Genomic DNA, 20,262 nt, shown 5'->3' on the forward strand with positions numbered 1-20,262 from the left:
AGTCTTTGGGATGTATGGGGAGACTGCCAAATGGTGCAACGTAAAGAGGAAAAGGTAGATAAAGGCAGTATAACAGTATCTCTTTATGAAATTCTAAGTTAGAAAAACAGAGTAGAGCTAGAAAAAGGTGTGAAATCAAGAGAAGTTTTGCTTTTGTCTTTTTTAAAAAAAATATGAATAATTGGAGCTGTTTTGAAAATTATTGAGGAAGATCCTGTAGAGGAAATAGACTACATGTGAAGGATACCTAGAGAATGAGTCAGAGAATAAGAGGTTTTGACATTTCATATAGTGCTTTCCTTTGGTCGTAAAGAAGGGGAGAAGACCAAGATGGTTTGGACAGATGGAGACTTGATTAAAAGAAGAGGAGATTGGTATGAGAAAGAATGAATGCCAAAGATTTTTCTAATTATTTTCATCAAATATGATATGATCTCACTCATGATAAAATATTTAAAATAAACTATACTTCTATAGCTTAGACAGAAATGTATGTTTTCTATCAAAAATAAAATATAAAAAACAACCATACAATTAAAGGTATAGTAAATTTGACAATGGGAATTTCCCCTTTTACATTTTGTTTCACAAAATAATTAACAGTTCTTGTATAATGATGCCTAAATAGTAACCCTGCCTTAAACTTTAAGGACAATATTAAAAGCCAAATTTATGTGAATGTCTGAGAGTATATTTGATGATATATGCTGCTAAGAAACCATCAAAAGTTGGAGGGCTTATGGCTCCATTATAATCCCAGCTGTATTCCATCTGTAGAAATTTAGTAATACATACAATAAAATATAACAACCCCAATAAAGAATGCTGTTTTCCTCCCCCACGATCTTAACATTTGCAGAGGATTTTTATTTGGTTTTTTTCCTGCTTAGTAAAATATGTTAGCAAGAAAATGTTATATATTTGTTTTTCATGACAAGCCAGAAGAAAGCAACTATTTCCTATATTGTTTGCTTTAATGATTTATTTTCTCCTTTTCACCCTTAGATTCTGACTAAAAAACTCTAAAATTCAGTTTAGTTACTTGCAGAAACAAGTGACATTCAGATTAGATATTGTGAGTGGAAACTTCTCCCCCCTTCTTCCTTCCTTCCACCTTTGCTTTCTTTTCATTTTCCCTTCATTTCTTTTTTTTTTTTTTGAGTAGTCTGCCTGAATATTTGATTATGAAAAAAATAATTTATTCCAAAATATCTTTCAAGAAAACTTACATTATTATAATAGTGGCTACCTCTAAAAAATGAGCCCTGAAATATTCTAAGGTCACTTTTACTTGTCTGACTCAACTCCATTGTAAAATATTCAATAATCCCATAAATTAGTTGGGAAATAAGAAAAAAAGGGAGAAGACTTGTCAGTGTTATATATAAATTATCCCAGGCAACCGCATTACCATCCAATTATATCTACTGTCTGCATTTGTTCAGAATGCCCACACACTAACCTTTTTGGGGCGTTTTGCTTGGAAAGCCACATGGAATAAGAATCCTAATTACAGATCCACAGGCAGTGGGAATATCAAAAAGTGTGAGGAAAGATTTCAGGAAAAACAAATGAGACTCACTTTAGATCTACTTGTTAGAGACACACTACGGGGGCAGGTAGGGAGTAGGATCGAAACAAGGGTGGTGGGAATTGTATGGGGACTACAACCAAGATGAAAATGCATACATTGTGCAAAAATGAAAAATGATGTAAAAAAATACATAAAATTAAAAAATAAAAAAACAATGGATAAAAGTATAACCTATTTTATAAAATCTCATTAGGACAGTTTCAAAGCCCAGCTAGATTAGAAGTCAACAGATTTCTATAGAGGTGGAGAGGACATTTTCCTAATGTTTTTCTCAGCTTGTATAAGAAATGCACCTTAATTGAATTTTCAATACTGTCAACATTGGTAAAGAGGAAATTACTACAACCTGATAACTATTTCATGATTCTCAGAAATTTAATAATCTCGAGCTTTAATAGTCTTGTCAATGTATAACTTGGCATCAGAATTAAATATTGGGATAAATCATACTTTGTACAAAGCTAAGTCTTCAGGAAGGAAGGGATTCTTGAAATAGATTTTTAAGAATGAGGGAAACTCAAAAGGCAGAAATCTTCAGTGCTTCCAGCTGAGGGAACCAAGATGTTGTTCCTTAATATGAATGTCCCTTTAGGATTCATTATGTTTTGCTCCTGTTTCTGAATTATTATTATATCCTTGTGCTTTTATTTCTGTTTCATTTTCCTTGTTCTTAATGGCAGTTAGTCTGTTTTCTCAATTATATTTGTCATGGTACCTAAAGCCAAGAAAATAATTTCAAAGCTAATGTAGCAGTAGGTTTTAGGATTGTACAATTTCACACTGATATGAGGTATGAGGGGAAGTGTGATGGAATGCAAGTATTTGCCACCAAAGGCAACTCATGTCATAACTACACTTAGAAAAGACAAAGCTAAAAGTGATATAGATCTTGAGGGAATTTTGTCATGAAGGTAAGAAGGTAAGCATCTTTTCTAACATCACACACCTCATCTCAAATGCCATCTTTCTGGTAAGATGGTATTTTTATCAGTAGAGACAAATATGACTAAACAGATGGTTTGAGCAGGGAAGAAAATAACATTAAATGTTAAATAATTTTATAATGAATTATATATGCAACATGAATATCTACGCGCGCGCACACACACACACACACACACACACCCAGGACAGTGATGTGTGTGCTCACATACAAAATGTAGTTGTTATTTCAATGTCCCTTTAAAGAACACAAATAAATCATTTCCTTTTCTGTAGTTAAACACAAAAGCAGAAATTTCTTTCTCACTCTAAACAAAGTATTTCTTATGCAATTTGCCAGGAGAGAGCTTTGGAAATGACAAGTGAAATCTAAGCCCATAGCATATGGTGATGGATTGTCAGCAAGCTGACTTTTGAACCATTTATGTCATATTGTAAATGAAATGGCTGCTTGACTGACTCTGAGATGGAAACCAGCTGTGTAATGATTGGTTACTCATTGCATTTTAATTATGACTTGCTATCCATAACACAGGATTAAAATTGTTATAAATGTTTGGTAATGAACTAAAAATAGATGGAAAATGTATTTTTCTTGGAAAAATTTTTGACATCAGCATGGAAAAAAGACCCACATGATAATGTTCTTCAGATATAGTCAATTAAAATATCAATTAACAGTGTGAACGTGATCTGTATTCACATTAAAGTATTTAAATTATAGGATTATTTTCTTCATTTCCAACATATCTCAACAGAAAATATTCAAATTGTCTAAGCTGTTTCACTGAGAAAGTAAAATTAGGCTTTTGTGAAAAGGGAGCAATTAAACTGAAATTTTAACAACCTGATATGTGTATTAAAGGCAGTGATAAATTGTATTGTAGATGTTTTTGCATTGCAGCCAAGATCTATTTTTATTTCATTTACAGGACTCTCATATAGCAATTTGATAGCTCCAAACAGTGAGCCAGTAGATACTTTTGGACGGATTTTTCCCCTTCTTTTATTTTTCAAATTATGAACTGACTTGTTAAGGAAACATTTAAAAGGAACTAAATTAAAGTTCAAAAAAATCTGAATATACCTCCTGGCTTCTCCCTCATTTTGTTGAGGATCACATAGAAAAGCCTTTCCATTTGCATTTAGATGTGACTCCTCAGAGAAATCTAGGTATACCCTGTCCTAGTTTGGAGAAATCATTTGCGTCTTTAGGTCTAACTTATTGTATGGAATGAATAAGCTCTTTCCTGAGTGAAAATATCACTAAAGTTAAATTTTCAGTGCTTTGTGTTTGTGTTTTCATTATTCATATAGAAGTCTCTTTATATTTGCATTACTACCGGCTTTCTTTGCAAACCCTCTTTAATTTGAAATGTCCCTAAGTTTTCCTTCCATTTTTTATGTAATCTATGTGACATCAAATGTTGACAAGTATACAAGGGTGGCTAAAGGCTATATTGGCTGGAACACACTTTGATGTTTTGTCCATTTTTCATTTTGCTTCAATGAATCATAGAACATTGGCCTCAAAGTGTGGGTCTGCTAGAATTAAAGAACTGCTTAAGCTGCCATTTTGGCTATGCAGTTCAGCCTTATCAGTACAAAGTCCATTAGGCCCAACCAATCAATTAACTACTGATCCTGCAGAGGTGCCTCTTAAGTTAAACAAGAACAAGATGCTTAATCTCCTGTGACAATGAGTATATGTCATGAGGCATGACCAGGAACGCCTGGGGAGCCGTTGACTGATATGTAACTTTGCGTGCAGAGAGACATCAGTGGAATGCCTTAACAAGATCTTGGGTACCAGAAGCAAAGGTCAGAAAGTCTGATTTTGGTCTTCAAACTTTGGGCCATAAAACTGGGCTGTAAATCTGAATTGGGTTCTCACACTCCTCTCCCCTAAAGTGCAGTTAACCTAAACATACATTCCTTCTTCCTAACTTTTTTCTCTTCATCCTTTTGCCCTGAGTAATTGACTGTATAATCCCTCCCTCAATAAAAAGGTGAGGTTCTACCTTCTTAATAGTATTCTGCCAGAATAGTTTGCTCCATAACTTCATTACTGTGTCAGTGTGGCATTGCCTTGATGCAACATCAAAGGATATTAATAATGATATAGTTCACTTACTTATATTACAAATGAGAAGATACACTCAAGAGGCTTGATTGGCTTATCCAAGAAGATGCATAAACATGTCAAGAAACTGACATGTCAGCTGAGAACCACAGTCAGTTTACCACTATCCTACAGCATCATTCTCCTGAAAGAGTTCTTTGCTAATAGAGCATCTCTTGGATTTAACCTGATGAGCCAAATTACTTTACTGATCCTTTCAAATCCTGTGAAAGTTTTGATATATGAATATTTGGACATATCTTTCCACAAAGTTTAATTTCATGATAAGATGACGGCCACCTGAAGTCAGCCCAAAGGGAACTAAAGCAATGGCTCTCATTATAATTCTCAGAACGTTACCTATAAAGCCACCGGTTCAGATAGGAATACATAAATAGCCAGAACACAATGTCATGACTTTGAGGGGTGAGGCATTTACTTACATCACAGTCAGCTCTTGTCACAAAGAATAAAATGTATACCCACAGACATATGAGGGTGGACTTTGATGTAGGCCAAATGTCAAATTGCCATTGATGGACTGGATCTTCAATTCCACAAGATTTTAGTATATTGGTTCAACACTAGCTATTATCATTCAGCAGACATGGCCAAGTTCTAGCAAAATATTATACACTTATACATTCTAATATTTCTAGGGAAATACTAGAACTGAAACATTCTAGTATGTCATTGTGGATGATATTTTGTCCAGAAGTAATTTTTTAAAGATTTATTTATTTATACATACAGGAAGGGGGTATAGGCCAGAGTTGTGGGAGGTGAGAGGATTCACTAGAGACAGAGTGGGGAAGAGAACAGGTAGATCAACCAAAATACACTGCTGACGGGAGAAATGGGTTAGTCAGGAGAGGTCTGCTGTGTCATCTAGGTAGCTCCCTGACCGGGGGATAGAACTCATGCTGCAGAGGCTGTGGAAGCTTCATAGGTTGCGTCTTAACCCCTTGCACCACCAGGGAGGCCCCAGAAGTAATTTCTTAACATTCAACATACTCCTCAGAAAGTGTAAAATAACAGTAATAAGCCTATGTTCTTTTAAAATTTGATTTTGTGTAATGATTTTATTAGGTCATGGCACTCTGCCTTCCATTCTGTCAGTTTATGAAAAGTTATAGTCATAGAAGCAATGTTATTTTATCACCTTTCTTGTGAGAATATTTAATTTCCATTTAATATCTTACACTTTATTTTTTTTTACACTTTACTTTAAATCATGTCCAATGATACTTATGTCTATTGTTAAATAAACAAATGCTTTACTTCTAACATGACTGAAAATGCCATGCTTGTTTCTAAGATAAGTGATCAAATAATTCAATAAAATTAGTATGAATTCCCTCATTATTCTGTTTCAACCATGGGAATCGTTAGAATTTTGATAACTAATAATGAGTTATTTCTTTGTAGTATATAAGATCTGGGCACAAAATTCAAGTTTTATATATGGCATTCATAAGGATTTTTTGAATCTCTTTTAAATGGCTCATGTCAGCTTAAACCTTAGGCTGTTTTTTTCATCATTTAATATTAATTACTGTAACTTAGAAATGTAGTGCTTCCAGAAATGACAGAAGACACCTTGCATTAGAAGACATAAAAAATAACTATTGAAATATAAATATAGGGCCCCGGTGGTGGCGCAGCAGGTTGAGCGCCCATGCTGTGAAGCTGTCCGCAGGCTCTGCAGCGCAGGTTCGATTCCCAGCCAGCCAGGGAGAAAACCACATGGCGCAGTAGACCTCTCCTGCCTCTCCTGCTACTCCCCTCAGCAGTGTCTTTGGTCTGTCTGCCTGTTCTGTTCCCTGCTCTGTCTCTGGTGAATTCTCTCACCCTTCTGCACCTCTGGCTGTACCCCAGTTCTTGTATAAATAAATCTTTAAAAAATAAAAAATATAAATATAAAAGTAATATAATACCAGAGAAGAAATTAAAATATTAAGCACAGTATAAGGAAAAAAATACAGACAAAAAAATTACTGACTACTCTTTAGTTTTTACTTTTACTATAGGGAAGGTGTAGAGCAATTCCATATTTAGGGCTCTCCCACCAGTATCCTCAGAAATTTACACAATTGGACATATTTCTAAGCAACTATAGATTTGATATTACTGCCAGTGCACATTAGTTTAAATGAATTACCAAGTGGAAATATCCAGGTCAAATTCTTCTGCCTGAATGGAGGCTCTGGAACCTAAAAGATATGACTTGGGATTAAGCTATAGTCAAAGGGAGTGTTGTCATCCCTATCACCATGATGTGGCCTTGCTCCAAGGCTTGTCTACCAAAATCTGAGAAGAAAAAGGATCTAGAATCAGAGCCAGGAAGAACAGTTATTGATTTAAAGCATATTTCTATTCAAGAAGACATCATTCAAAGACTAGATTGGGGTCCTCCCTAGTGGCGGAAGGGGTTAAGTACAGTACTATGAAGCTATTCACAGCCATTGCAACATGAGTTTGATCCCCGGCCAGGGAGCTACCCACATGGCACAGCAGACCTCTCCTGCCTCGCACACTGCTCCCCTCAGCAGTGTTTTAGGTCAGTCTTCCTGTTCTGCTCCCCACTCTGTCTCTGGTGAATCCTCTCACCTCCCATACCTCTGGGCTGTACCCAGTTCTTGTATGCATAAAGAAGTAAATCTTCAAAAAAAAAAACTTCTAGTGTCCACATTTCAACATTTATTTGAAACTCTGGGTCAGCTTCATTTGCATATACATGCAAAGACAGCTATGCGCTGAGTAAAGATGTCTTTGAAAGCCATAATTTTAAAACATCCATTAAAGTCATTGTGTAATATGAAATAATAAAAATCAAGCTACTCTTATAATATTCACAAAAATCCAGTCAAAATGGAATAACAATTTAGACATAACATGTGAAACCATAAAGCTCTAGAAGGAAACACATGGGAAAACATTCTTTACATTCAGCTTGGCAAGGATTCTTGGACTTGACACTACAAACATAGGCAACACAAGCGAAAAACAACAAGTGTGGCTATAATACATAAAACTAAAAATTTTCTGCATTGGGAAGGAATCAACAAAATGAAAAGGCAACCTATGGAGTGGGAGAAAAAAAAATGGAAACCATATATTTGATAAGGTGCTAATATCCAAAATATACCCAAAACTCATACAACTCAACAGGAAAAAAAATAAGCTGATTTAAAATGGGGCAAAGAGAGTGCTCTCCTGCCCACATGAGACTATGCAGGTGCCTCTCCTTTTCTCCTTCCCTAATAAACCTGTCCTTTTTAAAATGTAAAAATAAATTAAATAAAAAATAAAAATGGGCAAAGAACCTGAATAGACATATTTCCAAAGAAGACACATAAATGGTAAAGTGTATGAGGAGCTGTTCAACATCAATAACTGCCAGAGAAACACAATCAAAGTCACTATGAGATATCACCTCACACCTGTTATCAAAAAAAGTCAAAAGATAAGAGGTGTTAATGAGGATGTGGAGAAAAGAGAACCCCTGTGCATTATTTGTGGGGGTGTAAATTGACAGAACCATTATGGAAAACAGTATGAAGCTTCCTCAAAGAGTGAAAAATAGAACTATGATTGGCTCCAGCCATTCCACTTCTGACCTATTTCTCATATGGAGATTGAATGGATAAGTGGATAAAAGTGTACTTTGGCTAAATCCTGAAGCCTCAATAAGATGAAAAAGGTAGAGGAATGGAGGCAAAAGCAAAAGCACATATGAAAGTCTGAAAGCATAAAAGAGCACCAAGTATACAGCAGAGAAAATATTTCCATATGGAAATTCAATGCTCACTTCATTGTATATACTGAATTCAGAGCCATATGGCTCTGGATTGCTAGAAAGTGGCAGACAAATAGTTGGGAAAGCTAAGGATCATAAGAGTCTGTTGGTTGCTGCCCTGTAGCTGTTCCTCCCTCTTTCCCTATAATAGAATGCTGAGTTTAGAAGTTCACCTGCATTTAACCAAGTGCTAGAGGGGGCAGCTTCGCTTCAAGCCTAGGAAGGAAGAGGTGGCCTATTGCTTTAAAGCAAGCCAGGTGGGTATATTCCCCTTGTGCACACCGATAGACATGGGTGTGTGATGTAGCACAGTCACATGCTTGCCACGAGAAGCAACTTCATTTATTTCTACCAATGAACCATTGCCAAGTAATTGGAATAATCTTAGGCCATTATTATTACCACATAGTAATAACTGTCTCTCATTGAGCATGTGCTATTCCAAGCACCATCACAAATGATTTCTACAGCTCAGGTATACAAAAGCCCTATAAGCAACATCTCTGTTGTGGTAAGAGTTCAAGATTAACTTAATTTCTAGGAGACTTATTTCAATTTTCAGTAGCTAATCCATTTTGTTCAGTGGAATCAAGCATTCTTGACCTAAGTGGGGGAAAAAGGGAAAGACCCACTTATCACATATAGTAGCTTAAGAATGAAATGGGAGGGCCTCCCCGGTGGCGCAGCGGTTGAGCGCTGGGTTGCAAAGCTGCCCGCAGCAGCCTCTGCAGTCCCGGTTCAATCCCCGGCTGCTCCCTGGCCACCGGAGAAGGGTCCCACATGGCGCACAGACCTCTCCTGCCGCCCGCTGCTCCCCTCAGCAGGGTACTTCAGTCCTTCTGCCTGCTCTGCTCCCCGCTCTGGCTCTGGCGAATTCTCTCACCCTCCCATGCTTCTGACTGTACCCAGTGCTTGTATAAATAAATAAATAAATCTTAAAAAAAAAAAAAAAAAGAATGAAATGGGAAAGAGAGAGGATAAATCCCTTTCCTCATCTTGACCTTGATCACGAGAGAAAATGACCATCTATTCTTTCCCAGATAATGCAGAGTTGATTTTAAAGATGCCACTGCAGTAAAGGCTTCATTTTATAGCACAGTATTTCATTGCCCTGTACAGAGAAACCAGCATGGAGGAGATAAGTGTCAGAACACGATCTAAGCTCCTGACCCAGACTCAGAGTATTCTCTTTCCAGCAGCTCCACACAGCAAGTCTAGCTACTCAAGAGCCCCTCTCCGCATTATCTCATCTCAAATAAAGGGTTTATGGTACATTGGTTTTAACTACAGTCCAGCTGCCTCCTTGCACTTTCCAACCTGGTCAACATTTGTCCCAATTGAGTCTTAACTCTCCATATTCCCCTGCCAGAAGGCTCTTCTTCAAGAAAATTACATGACTCATTTCTTCAAATTACTTAATGTTACACTCTAAAAGTAGTCTCTGTAGAAATTAGCAGTCCTGTCACTCTATTACCTGAAGCTGAATTAGTTTTCATGATGGCAAGTGTAGCTATGTGACACCATGTTGTTTCTCCATCTCACCCTAAATAGAATGTGAATTCCTGAGTGCCAGAGTTTGTCATTTTCTTCCTTATTTCATCAGTGCCCAGAAGAGCTTGGCACAAAAGTGCCACTCAATAAATATTGTTGCACAAGAAAATAATTCTTATTTGTTATAGAGATAACATGTATTAAGATTAAAAAATTGAGTTTTAACTGATTAATATTTATTTTAATTCATTGACATGATCAGTGATGTTTTCATGAACCCATTTATTTGCAAGATGTGTATGATAGTATTTCATTCATCATGTGATTTTTAGTTTTCCTCTAATAATAAACCAACTACTTGATACAACTGGATGATGATAATTGCCAAAATGATCTAAAAAATGAACCAAATATTATATGCTCTGTATTTTCTTTCTCAGTGTGTCCATGCTTCTTAAATTCACAAAGTTGATTGTAGAAATCAGGCAATTGGGATTCACATGCTTCTTGAAAGCCCCTCTAGCATTCCTCCTACTCCCCTACATGCTAGGCTGCTGCTGGCAATTCTAAAGTTTAAAGAAGAGAGTTGCTCCCAAAAACATCTGACTTTACTCTAGCAATGATTGGGCACTGGTTCTTCTGCACTTACTAAGACTGTTTCTAAGGGGAAAATGGGTTTCTTCAGACCCCACTCCCTGGTTATGGGGGTCTCTCACTGCAGGCATATGAAGACTAAGTCTTTCCTGGTTGGATGGTCATCCCAGCCTCTACTTTCCTTGGTCTTCTCCTCACAAGATGGCACCTACATTTTTGAGATCCTATTCCCCCCACAAGCAGCCTTCTAGAAGCCTCTTTTGAATTACTCTTGCTTCAGCCTTCACAATAAACAGACAGCTACAGCCTCTGATTGTTAAGCTTTGTCAGTATTAGAGCCAGTTTTCTTGCTGTATAGACTTCATACAACATGAACAAAACAGTCTGAGTGCGTTCCTGGAAGCCCTGTCCAAATACACACCTAGGGAAAATGTAATAGAGCTTAGATTTCTCAAAATCCCTGGAATCTTATTTCCCCTCACTGCTTCTTCAGGCCCCATTGAAACTGCACCTGCCTTGAAATTGCACTCTTATTCACTCTGAGTAATACCACGAGGATCTACTCATAGCAAAGCTTTAGTGAGTCATGCAGACTTTGTTCTAAATTTTGTAGGGGTGGCAGAGGCGATATTGAAGTCACAGCACTGACAGCAACCAACTCAACTTACATCGTACACAAGAACTTTCTTTACCCTGCAAAGCAATTCATGTTTCTCTGACTCCTCTTTCTTAAGTTGCCTACACAAGACCAAAATTTCTCAGCACAACAAAGGCCATTTCTATAAAAATTGTCTAGCCTTGAAAAAGAGCAGTCATTTATAAATATCAGTTTCATGCATAAATGTGTATGTAATGTGTAAACTTGAAAGCAGTACATGATAGATTTATTTGTATTTTAATTTGAATAATACTGAAAATGCAAAAAAGTTGGAAGTTACAAAGTCATCAGTACTTCATTATACTTGTAAACATGTGTGAGCACAAATACACACTAAATAGGAAGCAAATGTCAACCTTAACTCTTTCTACAGCTTATATATGATCACTTTAACTGTTTGGTGTGTTGTCAAGTATTTTGTTGATGTTGCGATACCATTGGTATATGACATTGTATATGATATACAGGTATAGAATCACACACCTGAGATGCACTATATCCACACCCACCTCCAAGGCACTGCAAGTCCTCCACTAAGCCCATTGTGCTCCCTCCTTGGTCAGATTTCTAGGGTTTGTTACTGGTTTTATTTTATCTGACACCATTTTCTCTACTATATTCCACATATACATGACACTATCTGGTATTTTCTTTTGCCTTCTGACTTATTTCACTCAGCATAATCCCTCCATGTCCCATCCACGTTGTCACAAATGACAAGTTTATCTATGTTTATAGCTGAGTACTATTCCATTATGTATATATACCATGTCTTCCTCACCTATTCATCTGTCTTCGGGCACTTAGATTGCTCCCATAGTTTATTGCCAAGTACTTTTTCATCAAATGCAAACATTAAAAATGCTTGTGTGGCTTATCTACAAAAATAATCATATGAACCACATGGCCTGTAATTTTTTTTTTTTTTCCATTAACAATATAGCACCAGGGCCTCCCCGGTGGTGCAGTGGTTGAGCACTGCGTTGCGAAGCTGCCTGCAGCCTCTGCAGCGCCGGTTCAATCTCTGGGTGCTCCTCGGCCACTGGAAGAGGGTCCCGCAGACCTCTCCTGCTGCTCGCTGCTCCCCTCAGCAGTGTACTTTGGTCCTTCTGCCTGCTCTGCTCCCCGCTCTGGTTCTGGTGAATTCTCTCACCCTCCCGCGCTTCTGACTGTACCCAGTGCTTGTATAAATAAATAAAATCTTAAAAAAAAAAGAAAAAAATTTATTAAAAAAAAACAACAACAACAATATAGCACCAATATCTTTCTGGCCAGCTTTCATGCCTACAAAGTATTCCTTTTCATGAGAGTTGCCTAACTGATGTAGGCTCCCCTTGCTGAGCCTCTCCACTCTTCAGTTTTTCCAGTCTTTGGCAGCTTCTCATCTGTAGTGATCATGTCTTTTTCAAAATATTTTGACTTCTTGTCTTCATTTTTCCACATGAACTTTAGAATAAATTTTGAAAGGTCAAAGGAAAACAAATGTTCCACTGCGATTGGCATCAGAGGAAATGTAGATATTAATCTGAGGGTGAATTAGTGTGTTAAAAATATTGCCTCTTCGTCCAGAAACATGTCACGCTTTTGCATTCTTTCATGTTAGGTTGTTTATTTAATTTTATGTTGGGTGCCCAATAAAGTTTTATGGGTTTTATCATATATATGATGTGATATGATATGATATGATATGATATATCAGATATAAGAAGTGATACGTAGGTGCTACCGCATCACAAATCACTTATAGTCTAATTTCCAGATTTTTTTCAAAAAAACAACAAAAATGTTGACTGTGTTCCTAATTTTCCAAAATTTTCAGCTATTTACATTTTAATAGCTTCAAAATGGTGTTGGTTTGTTTTCATTGTCAATATTTTATTCAGTGATTCAAATAATGTAAGTATTTTCCCCCTTAGAGGCTTACAGAGCTACTAAAATTTTGAATGAAATGCATCATCTAATATATGTATTTTTCCCCTGAATTAAGTCAACACACAGTTTGCTTGTCAATGTTATAAGTCCTACACACTGCTTTTAAATTAAAACTTCATAAGGAAATATTCATGCAAAGTAAATCAGGGTGCTGCTAAAAAGTGGTGCGGTTTTTTTAAAAATTATGTGTTTTCTATTGTTTTTCATAATAAATGCTTGATTACATATATGGAAGAAGCTGGCTATTCATTTCTTCATTTAATAACAGGGTTTTTTCCACTGGGCTTTTTTCTTGGTCTCTGGATTGATACTATGGGAAATTTCTCTGAAGCCATGTTCACTAGAGCAGAAAGAGGAAACTACAAGTTTAAATTTAGTTTTTTCTTCTTGGAAGGATCCAACCCTCAGAAATACACATAACCTAGATAATTATATCAGATAGGTGTCTGAAATATTCTAATATCCTAGATGATTATTTCAGATATTTTATCACAATATTTTATATTCATATGGAATATTTATTTTTAATACTCCTAGGAATATTGTATCACAGAACAGCTAGTTCTATGCTACTGTTTATGCTCCTTTCAACCACCAATTCAGGATACAAAGTTATGAAAGAAATTTGACTTTCATATGAAATGATAAGCCATACACAGATGCTGGGAATTCTAGTGCATAAACTTAGAATTAGTATTTAGTTTTAAATTAGTATTTAGTATTAAATTAGTATTTACTATTAAAATTGCCTATTAGCCACATTTTGATGGAACAACAAAAACCTCCCTACTGGTTTTAACAGGAAAGAATTTAATAGAGGGAATTGGATACTTAAAATGCTACTCATATGTCTGGGGAGTAAAGATCAGAGTGTGCCACTGCTGATTTTAGGAAATCAGGAAGTATGGAGATTCAGGAAAGAGTTGCTGAAACTCTCAGTTGCCTGAAGTACTAACACAGGTGATTCACTCGAGAACTCACCCAGAAGATGCTGCCAATCATATGCATACAATCAAACTTCTCAACTATTGCTGCCAAAAGAGAAAAAAATAGAATTCACCTATCATTCAAATCTCTTGACTGATTCTCTTGTTGGAATTAAACTCAAATTCTGCAGCAAAGGAGTCTGGGAAATGTAATTTTCAGGTTCAAAAGATGAGATATAGAGAGTATCATAAAGGGCAGGATTGGTACTCACTATCCACAGACAACATTTCAGCAAAAATATTTATTATCATGATTTCTGAGATCATAGAGTCCCTCAGGAGATCTATAGCACACATACTTATTTCAGATTTGTCAGTACTATAGTTTTAAATTGTTTTAAACTCATATGAATGCCCTCATTCCCTACTTACAAAATCTTACGTTAATGCTTCGAACTCAACAGGCAGTCCCTGTTGGCATTACCCTCTTAGACTTAGGAAATGGTGTAAAGTAACCCTTTGAGATCTGACCCAGACGAGCAGATTCATATCCTCTCTACTTTTATTCACTTCTATTAGAGCAGTTATAAAAGTTGGCCAGCACTTCCCTTAGCAACAAACCAAATTAATACAGCCTCGTTTCTCTTGAGTCACATTTCTACACACAAAGATTAACGTGTTTTCAAATGTGGCTAGGTGGTTTTGGATAACTGAAACTCTGTCAGTTTTATTGAATCACTCATGGAATTCATTAGAAGCTTATAGAGTGCTCTCTATCTTTAAAGGCTTAATTTGATTATTCACAGATGGACTTCATGCAATTTTCAAAATATATTATCGTCTCCATTTCAATGAGCCTGGAAGTTTGTGTAGTCTTGGCTGGGTTCCAATAACATCATTCTGAGTGACTTTGAGAATCAAGACCAAAAAACATTGGGCAGCAAAATTCTATTTATAACTCCTAATTTTCAGCTTCATGCTCCTATAAAATAACTTCATATGAATTCTAAATATTGTTAATATCGAAATCTCTGCTATAATCAAAAAACCTTGTGCCAGAATTATTTTTCTCTTTTGTAAATAAGAAAGGGTAACTAATAATTTAGGCAAATTGTTAGCATGGAAAATCCAGAACTGCTGACATGAACTAAAAAGAAAAAAAGTTACAAGTTAATGTTACTCTACTTTGAGTAATTTAAAGAAAACTCCCTATTTAATCATCAATTATTCAGTTTTTAATTTCCTGAACTTGGTTATACACAAGAATATATTCTGTCTCTAGGTAGATTTTATGGTCACAACTATGATCTCATTAAAAACTGTATAATAGAATATTAATAATGTCCAAAATCACATCTACTTTAGTAATATGCAAAGCATATTTCAAAAGAATATATTCTGATCCCATTTTTATTAAAAGGTAAAAGGATGAATTGAATTCTTAGAAAACTGTTATCTCTGGACAGTCATATTATGATTGAGTCTAAGATTTCTATGTTTTCTGCATTTTCCTATATAATTTTGTGATAAAATATATTTTATTTTCAAATAAAATATCATGACTTCACTTGGAAGTTTTCCCTGAAAGGTCAAATGATCGTCTCCCCTTAAATTTACATAAATACAACTAATTTTTCACAAAATTACAATGACATGTCTATAGAGGCAATAATCTTTCTGACAAATCTTGCTGTAATAATTGTATATATGTAAGCCAGAAAGAATACTTTTTATCCACTTGTGAGCATGAATTGCCTGATATAGATGTATCTTATCATTTTTTGTTCTTATTTTCCACCTTTCTTATTCCTTAAAAGCAGCTTTATAGAGATAAAATTAACACACAGCTCAGCGAGGTGCCCAGATCACTCAGCGAGGTGCCCGGGTCGCTCAGCGAGGTGCCCAGGTCCAGGTCTTCACCTTTTCTGCCAGTCTGTAATAGTAGCAAAATCAGGAACAGTTTCAGTTGCTCAGTTACTTGCAAAGCCTCCAAACTTTTCCTCTCTGAGGTTGACTGCTGGAAGCCTCCCCATGATAGAATTCTGGAAGATCAGCATGGTGGGGCAGAAATCTCTGACCCCGGAATCCCTGATGATCCGATAACATTGAAATCCAGAACACTGGATCCCCAGGGCTATCTCTGCAGTCCCTTGTATTTCTTATAAGAGTTTCCACACCCCCCACCCCATACTTTGCTCACATTTTCCCTGTGGCTTCCATCCTCACCTGCACTCCACACCAGGGGGTGCCACCTATAACAGTGATTGGTTTCAGGTACCACTTACAAAACCACACTGCTTCTTCAAAACATTCGTCAGGGGCTCCCTGATGGTGCAAGGGGTTAAGATGCAGAAATATGAAGCTCTTTGCAGCCATTGCAATACAAGTTCATTTCAATCCCTGCCAGGAAGGTCATCCACATGGTGCAGCAGACCTCTCCTGTCTCCCTCTGCTGCTCCCCTAAGCAATGTATTTCAGTAGACCCACCTATTCTGCTCCCCACTCTGTCTCTGGTGAATCCTCTCACGCCCTGCATCTCTGGCCTGTACCCCAGCTCTTGTATGCATAAATAAATAAATTAATCTTAAAAAAAACACATTCTTCAGAACAACATGAATAATTAAAAGTAAATAGACTGTGAGCTCTGTGAGGGGAGGCTTACCTTTCTCCTCCCAGGGTCTGAGTTTCTGCAGGTGCCCAGGACATAAGGATTCAAAAAACAAAAGTTAAGAGAGGTGGCCAGTATACAAGTGCATCAAATCAACACACTGTGCACCCTAAACTTACACAATATTATATGTCAATTGTAACTCAGTAAAACTGAAGATGGAAGGGAGAGAGGAAAAAATGAATTAAAAAAAGAATACTGTATATGAAGCATAGCTCCATACCAAACCAAATGAACATTAATTTGGGCAGATCCTTTGATGTTTCAGCACTCATTTTCCTTGTTTGTAAAATGGAGTGTTGCTGTATCATATTAAGTTGAATTTTTAAGTGCAATAGAAATTAAAACTGGCCAAAAAAGAAATGTGATTGACACAGATCTTGCTGCTCTTATGTTGAAAGCTCCACTTTCCTTTTTGGAGTCAGATGAAAATCCTAAAAGCACCACCCCTTCTATCACATGTCTGTCCACAGTTACTGCAGCCAGGGTCCTGTATCTTTCACTAGGGAGGTCAATGTCATCTGTCTACCCCTTAAGGCTGGGTGAGCATGGCCGTGGAGGAAGAGAGGTCACTCTGTCTATATTCCAAGGAATTGTTTTCCTTAGGAAAAGAGATTTTCTTACTGAAAAGGAAAAGGGAATGCAGGACTCACAAAAAAAAAAAAAAAAAGACTATGTCCATTACAGTGACCATGAAATAAAGTTTTCCATATTTTAAAGATGATTAAATTCCTGATCCTGTTTTCAAGACTTAACACACACTAAATAACCCTTATTAAGCAATCTTTCTTTGTTAGCACAGTATACTTTAAAGGTAAAGGTCAATCATGTCAAAAAACCATGAACAGCTATTAATCAACTTATGGTGTGATATTTTCTAACTGAAAACAACTTTTGAGATACTTATATAGAGAAGTTTGAGGAAAGTTGCTTTGTGGCATAATTCCTCTTATCCCAGACATAGTCCTAAGACTGTGTTCTCAACTGGATTTGATTAAATCTGTGTTTTTACTGTTTCTTTTCTCAAATGAACTGCACTGACAAACTTAGGGCTGCTTCCAAGTAGTGTCTGCAAAAATAATGCTCCTTTCTACATAGTCTGTTCTCCAAATAGTGGCCACTCAAGAAAGGAAAATCATCTCAGAGGAACAGTGCATAGACCAAATTTAGCCAGTGTTCACTTTTGTCTAACCCCAGTATCTGCTTGGGCTATTATTTTTTTTAAAGATTTATTTTTTTATTTATCCAAGAATTGGGGTACAGGCCAGAGGAGTAGGAGGGTGAGAGGATTCACCAGAGACAGAGTGGGGAGCAGAACAGGCAGATGGACTGAAAACACTGCTGAGGGGAGCAGCGTGTGAGACAGGAGAGGTCTGCTGTGTCATGTGGGTATCTTCCTGGCTGGCCAGGAATCGAATCTGTGTTGCAGAGGCCACAGACAGCTCCATAGCACTGCACTCAACCTGCTGCACCCCTGGGAAGCCCTGCTTGGGTTATTTTAAAGTTGTATTTTTCATTTGTTTCATCATGGATAGAGCTGGGATTGCGCTAAGTGAAATAAATCAAAAAACAAATACCAGAGGGGTCACTTACATGGGGAATATAGAGCGACCAAACAAAGGAAGAAATAAAGCCAAACCCAAAAACTGAAACTTGAAAGCTGACTATAGAGCTGAGACTTCCAAAGGGGGAGGAGAGGAGCCAGCACAAAGTGGGAGGGAGCACAGTGGACCACAGTGGTGGACCATGGGTGCTTTGGTGGTGGATGTGCTAAGGTAACAACACCTGAAGGGGAACAGTCCATACTTCCAAAGTACAAACAACTATATAAACCAACACAGCCTCAATAAAAAGTTAAAAAATAGGCCTCTGGGGTGGCGCAAGGGGTTAAGTGTCAGCACTATCAAGTTATTGCCAGCCACTGCAGCATGAGTTCCATCTCTGGCCAGGGAGCTACCCACATGGTGCAGCAGACCTCTCCTTTCTCACCTGCTGCTCCCCTCAGCAGTGTATTTCAGTCAATCTGCCTGTTCTGTTCCCCACTCTGTCTCTGGTAAATCCTCTCACCCCCCGCACCTGTGGCCTGTACCCCAGCTCTTATATGCATAAATAAAATAAATCTTTAAAAAAAAGTTTAAAAATAAAGTATTTTTAAAGGCCTATATGTTTTGAATATGTAAGTGCTGAACATTACGAATAAGCTTTATAAACTGTGGTTGAAGCCCATGGCTAGTTAAAAAAAAAAAAAAAGTGTAGCCAGAAAAACAGAAGAGATGAGAAAATTCCAAAATCTTCAGTCAGATCATGTTTTATTGATAGAAATATTCCTGGAACCTGATCTAAAAATCATTTCAGAAGGCTTTTTGTCAGGGTTATTTGGGTTGGAAAAGAACCAGCTTAATCTTTGTCTTCAAGTGTCTGAAGGGTTTCTATGAAACTGAAACTTACTGCCTTTTTTTCCCTTTCTGTGGTGAACTGAATGAAATAAAAGAGCATTAAATTAAGTCAGAGGTGGGCCTCCCCAGTGGCGCAGTGGTTGAGCGCTGGGTTGCGAAGCTGCCCGTAGCCTCTGCAGCGCCGGTTAGATCCCTGGCCGCCAGACGAGGGTCCCACATGGCGCGCAGACCTCTCCTGCCGCCCGCTGCTCCCCTCAGCAGTGTACTTCGGTCCTTCTGCCTGCTCTGCTCCCCGCTCTGGCTCTGGTGAATTCTCTCACCCTCCCGCGCTTCTGACTGTACCCAGTGCTTGTATTAATAAATAAATAAATCTTTTAAAAAATAATAAATAAAAAAAAATTAAGTCAGAGGCAATTTGGTTGGCCATAATGAAGAACTTCTTGGCTATCAGATTTGTCCAAGGTAAGGTTGGGATCTTTGGTCTTCATGGTCACCAAAAATAAATAAATAAATAAAAAGTTCTCTCAGCTGAAATGGTTGCATCTGCTCCATAGGTGATTGGTGTCAATTCTATCATGTTGATTGTTACTCTCCCCTCTGTCATTGTCTTTGACAAGGAAGACCCTGCTTTAGCTTGAGCATGGATTTCTAAACCATAGCCAAGAGGCTGCAAGGACTGTGGAGCAGTACATCCAGGGCAGCTGATATGAATTCACAGCATAGAATCCACCCCATGTGGTGAAGCTAGACAACTGTAAGCTTGGGACTACATGGATGGGTCATGCCCTTCTGTGTGGAGTGGACATAATACCAGGATAGGAAATGAGGATATGAAGGAAGGAATCATATCCCTCTCATTTAGGACCAGCATTGCCTGGATATCAAAGCTCAGAAGTGGTGTTCCTGGTGTTCCATGGAAGAAAGCAGTTTCGTCAAAGAGGGAGGTAGGTCACAGGTCCGGCTGAGGGCTGCTTATAAAACTGTGCTGTTTTTTAAGGCACTGCACTAGAAGTCTGGGCATACACACAAACATGGCTGAAGCCTCCAACCTTATCCTCTCTACTATCCTGAACCCGTGGCAAATGAGACTAAAAGAATAAAGTGGTAAACACACAAGGGCTAAGAGAGGAAGAGTTGACA

This window comes from Talpa europaea (genome assembly GCF_964194135.1).
Source record: "Talpa europaea genome assembly, chromosome: 6".
Taxonomy (NCBI): domain Eukaryota; kingdom Metazoa; phylum Chordata; class Mammalia; order Eulipotyphla; family Talpidae; genus Talpa; species Talpa europaea.